The sequence below is a fragment of the Gossypium hirsutum genome, chromosome D10 (assembly GCF_007990345.1).
Source record: "Gossypium hirsutum isolate 1008001.06 chromosome D10, Gossypium_hirsutum_v2.1, whole genome shotgun sequence".
Lineage (NCBI taxonomy): Eukaryota > Viridiplantae > Streptophyta > Magnoliopsida > Malvales > Malvaceae > Gossypium > Gossypium hirsutum.
Window position 1 is genome coordinate 45,552,906 of NC_053446.1, and position 8,803 is coordinate 45,561,708.

The following is an 8,803-nucleotide window of genomic DNA, read 5'->3' on the forward strand; positions in this document are numbered from 1 at the left end:
GATTTTGCCATAGAAGGGAAAGAAGTTCAGCATATCATGAAACATAAGAATAAGGGATGAAGTTTAATTTCTAAGCTTTAGGGAAAAAGTGTAAATATGCAAAAGTTTAGGAGCAAAATCATCATTTTGCCAAAGTTTGAGTCAAGGACTGTTTTGATGAATATGTGTATTAAATAAGCTAAATTTGCTATTATAGATCAAGACGAACGAAATCTGGAGTTAGACCAGGGAAAGAAAAAGGTTTAGGACTAAATTGCTAGATTTGATCGTATTTTGTATCGAGGTAAGTTTACGGTAAATAAATGCAATATTTTAATAGTTATTATTAATGTTGTTATTTTCCAGCAATTATGTACTTCTTTCATGAAATTATTTAATGTTGACTCAAGTATGAGATGATAGAGAACCAGTGTTAAAAAGTCCCGTTGAAACATTAGGAATGTATCAGATACAAATGTCATGACATTAAGGGAATGAGATCCCATGTAAGACCATTTTTGAGACATGGCATTGGCATTATTGAGGTTATGAGAGGTCCCAAATACGACCATGTCTGGGACTTGGCGTTGGTACCGAGATGAGAGGTCCCCCATAAGACCACGTCTGGCACATGGCATGGGCACCGATATGAGAACTCCCATGTAAGACCATATCTGGGATATGGCATTTGCAGTACCGGAAACATCCCATGTTAGACCATGTCTGAGACATGGCTTTGGCATTTTATTATCAGATAGGAGACCCGAGTATCCTCAGTATTCCAAGTGGTTCAATGGGCTAGTAAATAGACTATGTTACATGAAAGTTCAGGTAAAAGCATAACTAATAGATTCAGGTGAGTTATAAGGGTTAAGAATATCTCAGTTATCAGTTGAGAAAAAAATTTTAGCAAGGAAGGAGTAAGTTATAATCATGAGTTATTTAAGTAAGCAAGTAAGTAAACAAGTAAGAGCGTAAGTAAAGAAGAAAGTAAAAGATCATGATACTTGATGATAATTTATGAGTATAATTATTTATGATAAATGTTGTTATTTTTTTGCTTGTAAACTTACTAAGCTTTATGCTTACCCCATTTATTTTCCTTCTTTTTATTGTATCGCTAAGATAATTTGGGTATCTTAAGGGTGTTGGAGATCGTTTCACACTATCAACAAACCATTTCAGTATTTTGTGATACGAAACGTTTAAAGTTATGGCATGTAAAGGGACTTAGTCCTTTTCTGTGTGTGTCCTTATGATATGGCTAATGAATAGCATGTAAATACTCGATAATGATTAGCTATTGAAATGGCTATTTAAGAACATGTTTTGGTGTTATGTATACCTAAGTTAATACAAAGAAATTATAAAAGAGTAAAAATTTGCAATGGAATAGTTTTTGGACAGCAGCATTGACGTGATTTTGAAAAAAAACACCAAGGATAGTAGAAATGGAATTAGAGATTGAATAAGATCTTTGCCATAGAATTATAGCTTATCAGGTCTATTTTCACATGAATGAAACAGTGTAGGCAAAGGAATTTTGTATTTTGTACAATTTTAATTTTAGTGAGACAGGGTCAGAATGGTTTTTGAAGTCCCCTATTCTCAATTTAAAAAATCATTAAAAATTGTACTGAAAGGATTATGAGTCATAATTTATATATCTAGATTCCTTAGTGAGTCTATTTTCAATAGAAACAAGCAGAAGCACCATATGAAGCCCGTACGATGAGATAATTGATTTCTAGTGAATAGGGGTCAAAACTGTCAGATAGTTAAATAGGGGAGATTTTAACGAATTAAATGTACTATTTGGCTTGCCAAAAAATTCTAGAAATTTTATGATAAGAAGATATATGAGTCTAGTTTTAGGGAAAATTTACGGATCTAAATTTTGAGTTTTTTAACTCAAGTTATAATTAAATAAGTGACTATCACGCGAGTGGACAGTTTTATTGTGAATAGTGAAATAAATTATTTTGATTTGTTTAAGTATTCGAAAAATTTTTAATGTTCCCGGTTTGGACCCGAACCATTTCCGTTGTATGTTTTATGGTCTAGAGGGCCCTTTTTAGGGACATATTGATTGAATGTGAGTGAAATAATTTAAAAGTAAATTTTTATGCTCCGAACTAGTAAGTTAAGTCAAGTAACGCCTCGTGCTCGACTCCCGCAACGGCTCGGGCAAGGGGTGTTACATTTAATGTTTTTGATTTATCCCTTTTTAATTTAGGTGATGATTTGGGGACAAATTGCAATGAAAAGGGGGGAATGATGCGATCCTAGCTTGGGAAGTTACCACCGAACCCATTGAGCTACCACAAGGACCTATAACTCGGTCACAAGCTAAGAGGTTTCAAGATGCGTTAGTAAGCTACGTTGATCAAGCTTGGGGAGAGCAAGTAGTGGAATCCATCGAACATGCTTGGACTAGCTCAATAGGCATCCCTTACAATTTATTGCAAGCTAAAATTTAATTTTAATAAAGTTATCTTAGTTAATAATTGAGTCGCTGGACTATATAAACTCATCTTAGTTAATAATTGAGTTGTTGGACTTTATTTTCATTAAACTCATTTTTAGTTAATTAATTGTTGGAATAAATGTTTATCTTAGTTTATTTAGTTGCTGGAATATCTTATTAAGTGTTAAGTGTGTTTATTTACAGTTTATTAATTAAGCTTATTAAATTTATTATGTGTTTAAATGTATTTAATGTGTTTAATGTGTTTTTAATGTGTTTTGATTATAGGTGACTAATCAGCTGGAAACAATTATGAACAAGGGTTGTTACAAAGTGTTAAATGTGACTAATCAGTTGGAATCAATTACATACAATGGGCTATTACATCAATTAAAGGAGAGCATTTTACATCATTTAAAGGAGTTGTTATGTCATTTAAAGGAGAGCATTATACATCCTTTAAAATTTGGAAGCTTATTCTTCTTCTCCATGGTGTCTATTCGGCTATCCAAGGGGAATTTAAAGCTCTTTCTAAACTCTTTGGCTGCTTTAGAATGAAACCTAAGCATTCAAGATCATTTGATCAGGTGAATTGGAATATTAAATCTTATTGATAGTTGCTGTTACTTAGGCCTGGAATTTCAAAATTTTGTGCTTAATGATTAAGTTAATTTCAGTTCATTATTTGCTTATTTAAGCTGAATAAATTGTGACTTTTCAGCTAGGCCTTATTAAGCACTATAAATACTTATAATCAGCTCTTTGTATTGGATTTTTCCTAAATTTATGTTAAAATTGAAACTTGTGAGATTTCCAATTCTCCTTGTTCTTTTCGGCAATGAATTGACTTATAAATTTATCTTGTGGCGTCATTCCTTCCTTTGCTAAACCGAACTTATCACCTTCGGTGTGGCGTTCATTATACCTTTGGTTCCTATCATATTTGATAGCGGGTCATGGTTCTTTGCTGATTTTCCTCAACCGACATTCACCTAAGCTCTACTTTGAGATCCGGGTCAACAATCTCTATTGTTGGTTCATTCTCTACCCTTAGTCGATCTTTCCATTCATTGTTAAACCTTTTTCCTTTTAAAACCTTTGTTTGGAGCCTTTCCTCTATTCTGTTGAAACGAAGTTAGCTTTACTCAAATTCACAATCGGGCACATACATACAACTCAAATCATTCCAAAACGAGTTCGTATCACCTGCCAAGCAAGATTCACATTGTGGAAGATCAACCTTTTTAAGTGAACTTAAAGTGCCATCTTTCACAAGCCTAGTGATTCTTTCTTGGTTAATATGATCAAGTCTCAAATGCTAAAGGTACGACTTATTAGAGTGAGAAGTTTTAAGTGTTTTATTCAAAATTTTAGTCTCAAGCAATGTGTACATCTTTGGTTTGATAAAATAGAGATTATTTTACATCCATCCATTATAGATAAGTTTGATGATTTATAAATATTTTAACACTATTATTAAAAGTTATGGTTAAGTCGTCTTTATATAAACATGCAAAAAAAATCAAGTTTCTTTTGAATCTTGGTACATAGAAAACGTCTTTCAAAACAATCTTCGTAAATTTATCAAAATAAAGACGTACATCTCCCATTACTTCAACAGCCATATCTGGCTTCAATGGTTAAGAGATGTGAGTAGTGTATGTGAGGTTTCAGATTCGAATACTTTGCCTTGGATTTTTGCTATTTTTCTTAAACACCTATATTTAAATTTGTGGCTTAAAAATTTGTTTCGCTCAATTGATGACAAGAATGAGCCTGCTGGTTCAGTGGTAAGGCTTCAGCTTACCTCTAAGTCGTGTGTTTGAATCTTGTGTTGCAAGAGTATGGAATATTTTTGCTACCTAATTTTGTTGGTTGATGAGTTTCATTCAAAATTTGAAAAATCTTGTGGGTTAGGATTTTGATTAAGATAAATTTGTATTCATTTTATTTTATTTTATTTTGATCAAAACTCCTAAAATCACTCACCAAACAAACCGTCCATTTTCTTCCCCTCAATTCTTTCCCGTTTTTTTTTCATCCTCCTACTTTGTTTCTTATTTTCTTTTCTTTCTTTTTCCTTTAGATTTTCTCTCTTCTTTTTTTCTAACTCTTGTGTGCTGCCATATTTTCGTGCGTGTTTCTGCTCTTGGTTCGCAATTCATTCGAAGTGTAAGTTTAGTTTAGTTACTTTTTCTAAAGTTCCATTCTTAGTTCATTCTTTAGATAAAGATGAGGTTGTGTTAATATTTTTTTGTTCTATATGGTAATTAGTATTTCCATGATTCTTGGTTAGGCGAAGGGGGTGAGAACCAAATTCTTCCAACGAAGTAGTTCTCGTTTTGGATGTCATTTTTTAGTAGTAATTTTACAAACCTCATTTTGGGGACTAGAATTTTGACAAAAGGTCTTTCTTGGATGGTTTTTTTATGTTTAATTGGTGTAATTTTATGGTTCTTTTAGTATTCGTGAGTTCATGGTTTTGTGGTTAATCAATTTCATTACCAGGTGTGTGATTCTAACCCAAAACATCTATTAAAACTCGAAAAAACTCAAAAATAGTGGTTGTTTTCAAAATTGCTCTGCATCACACGATTGTCTACCATGCCGTGTGGCAGACTGTATGGATCACACGGTTTGGGCTATTTGGGCCATGTGGGCCACACGGGCGTGCGTGAGGCCGTGTGTCTCACATGAGCTGGTTAATTGGGCTGTGTGGGCCCATTTTTTGGAAAATTTCAGCTAGGTCCGTTTGACTCCAAATTTTGTAATTAGACCTTTCATGGGGTCCGTTTGGTTTAGATAAGACTTGAAAATATGAAATTTTTTAGTATGATACTGTATGTAATATGGGTTTTTAAGTAAACACTATACAGTAATTGTTTATGTTTAAATGTTAATCAAGTATGATGAGTATATTTTCTGAAACGTGATTAGGTAACGGTTGGGAAGTACTTAAGTGCTTACTAATTATGAATCTAAGGTAAGTGCTCTAACTTGTATTCTACTGTGTTTGATTTATTATGTGATAATGAATATGTTGTATTCTGACACTCATGTTTTGTGATATTATGGCACGATTTTTTTCTGTTAATATGAACTCTTAATACGAGATAAACTTTTGAAATTGCCATATGAGATTGCATGTTAAGCATGCCATTATTTTGATTTTGTTTCTGTATGCCACATCACATGCATGGGGTTAGGTTAATATTGAAATGAGAAAGTGTATTATGGCAGTTTTACTGTAATTTTGGTAGCTACACTACAATATATGTTTAGCAGCATAGTTGCACTATTAAGACCGGCATACCACCACTACCCGGTGTGATTCAATGGATGAACTCATGTAGTCCTATTGGTGTGATTGATGGGATGGAGTTGGTGTGTAGTGGATGGGGTAGGATTTTTTCTGATACGATATGACATGTTGATATGATATATGTTCTAGAAATATGATATTCTAATTTAATATACGTTTTTGAAATTTTGTAATTCTAATATGTTTTTTTTTTCATATGTGTGAACATTATATGTAAAATTTTGTGCTGGTATTTACATTTGCATACGCTTTATGGAAAATGTTTCTTGTGGGCCGAGTTATGCACTGGGCTTTTAGCTCACTCATTTGTTTAATACGTTTCAGGTGAACTTTAGACTTAGGACTTGGCGACAACTCCGAAGCTCAGTTTACACAATTTGGTATAAGTTTTATTTTTATTTTAAATTTTGGGCTTTACGGTATTTGGATTTTTAATTTGTTTTAGAATGTTAAATTTTTGTTTGGTATTTGTTTTTGAGAACATATTATTTATAACTCATAAACATACCCAAGGCAACATAACTGATGGGACCCTACGATTTCTAAAAGATAAGAATTTTTAAAGTGTTTTTCCGCTGCAAGGTTTTGAAATTATATACGATGTTACGTAACTCAATTGGTTAAACATTCGGGATTGGTTTTTATAATATTAATAAAACAAGGTTTTCATTAAAGTGCTCACACGGGATCTTCTGAATACTCGTTTTTTGATAATTAAATAAGTTTATTTCTCTAGAAATAAAATTAAGTATTCACATAAGTTAATCGGCAATGTTTTTACAAATGTTGTAGCCTTCATAATCCAAACTTAACATCTAGGTCGTGTTTAGGGTGTTACAGGTCCGTAACAGTAGACTCTTATCTCTAAGATCTTTTGTCTCCTTGAACCCCTGTAGAGAAAAACACACATGATTAGTGATTCCAGAATTAATGACCTAATGGTCTATTGAATCTTCCACTAAACAAGTTTCTATCATAAAAAGTTTCATACTTTTGCCTTTAGTGGCTAGGTATTCCTTCTACTAAACAAGCTTCTATTATAAAGAGTTTCATAAAGAGTGTCCTTTCTTACTGCAGAAGAAACATTTAGACTTAGATAAGTATTTAGGCTTCATGGTTCTCTTCCTTTCCACTTGTGGTGGCCCAAAAACCTAGAGTTAATTTACTTAGTGTGTTTTCCTTTCTGATTTGAGGAAGAAGCAACAACTAAGTTAACATCTACTTTACAGGCCGATTCACCGCCATTCAACATCAAGTCACAAGATTGTAATTCCTTCATGAGTTGTGAAAGCGTCAAGTTCTTGTTTCCAAGATTATATGTGGCCTAAAAGCCAACAAAGTCCTTGGACAAGCTTTTGAACACAATCTCAATTTGCATGTTCTAGTCTATATTGGTCTTATTGTCCACAGCCTCAACAAAGTATCTCATAAGAGTGATCATATGGTCTTTGATCAGAGTGTTGGGCTTTTACTGGTCATTCACCAAACTAGTAATAGTTGACTGTCGAGCCAAGGCAACTTCGCCTCTAAACATGTCTTCTAGTTTTTTTAGAATCACTTTAGTAATCTTACAGCTCTCTAGTTGATTATAAAGGGTGTTGGTCACACTAGCTAGCATATAACAATGAGCTATCTCATTAAACTCCTCCCAATATTTTTTAGCCTTAGATTGAGTGGCCGAAGGGCATTTATTATCAATGACTGTCTTTAGTTTTACATAACTTAGGACAACCATCAAGTTCCTTTTTCATTCCTTATAGTTATTTCCATTCAATTTGTTCTCAAATAGTACATTTAATAAGGGAGTAGGTATCATTTCCAAACTGAAAATAAATCATTCATTCATTAATACCTCTATCTTAAACAAATATTTGAAAATGTTTTGCAACTTTACGATATGCATAACGAGGATGCTGTGTGTTACATTAAACCTTGAAAACATTTGTAAGTCATTGCAATGCTAATTTCTACACCCATTGAATCAAGTCATAGTGGGGTAATCTTGATCAACTAGTAAGAACATGGATTTCCATCCAATTAGTACACTAACCTAATTTCTTAGGCATTCACATGAACAAATAATCGTTTAACGTTTGGCCATCATTCTAACTTAAGTAGAATTTCATGGGAAGTTACTTAACTAGAAGATCTTGAGTGTATAAACATCAATTCAACACCTATCACATCATGATCCACAAATGAGTCATTGTGGGACAATCTCATGGAGTAACACGCTGAGACTAGTTGTCCTCTTTGAAGAAATTTTTTTTTGTTATATCGTATGATAATACCTACAACAGGACTGGCCAACTATCATACGATTACAAGATAGTTCTACTTACTTTCAGGAATTCTCTTCAATGAGATCCACATGACAGTCATACTATGGGGTAATTAAATTATCATGCCATCACAATAGACTATTGATGGAGGTTGTAAGTATTGTTTAAGGATTGGCTGCCTCCAAACGTACTAGCATCCAAAGTGTGAATATTACAATAAGATATAGAAATATGAGGTGATATCTGCAAGTATAGGGTTGAGTTGTAATATACTCTATAATGGAGTAAGTGAGTACTTCGAAGATCGTACCCAAGGGAGGCGAGTGCTAGGTCAATTCTAATCTAAACACTAAAATGATCTAATTACTACTTTAAATCAGTTATAGTACGAAAACATAAAAAGGGTGGTTTAAGGGTTTTTATAATAATAAAATAAAAGAAAAGAAATAAAAGTTCAAGAGATAGAAAAGTAGAATGAATCAAATACCGATTATGGGTGATTAGCTTGCTTCGGTAATCCCCATTAACAGTTGTATTGGAATCACCGTCCATCAACTAGTCACTACCCTAACAAGATCTTCTGATCTTCCACCAACATAATGAGTCAGTAAGAACTACTTATCTTCCGACCTCACAGCCCAGATTGGCTTGGGGTGAAGGTGTTCATGGATGGGCAATACCAATTTTGGGTTAATTCCCACCTTGATGACTTCCCAAGGTTGTCAGGCCTAGGGTTTATCTCATGTTCTTACT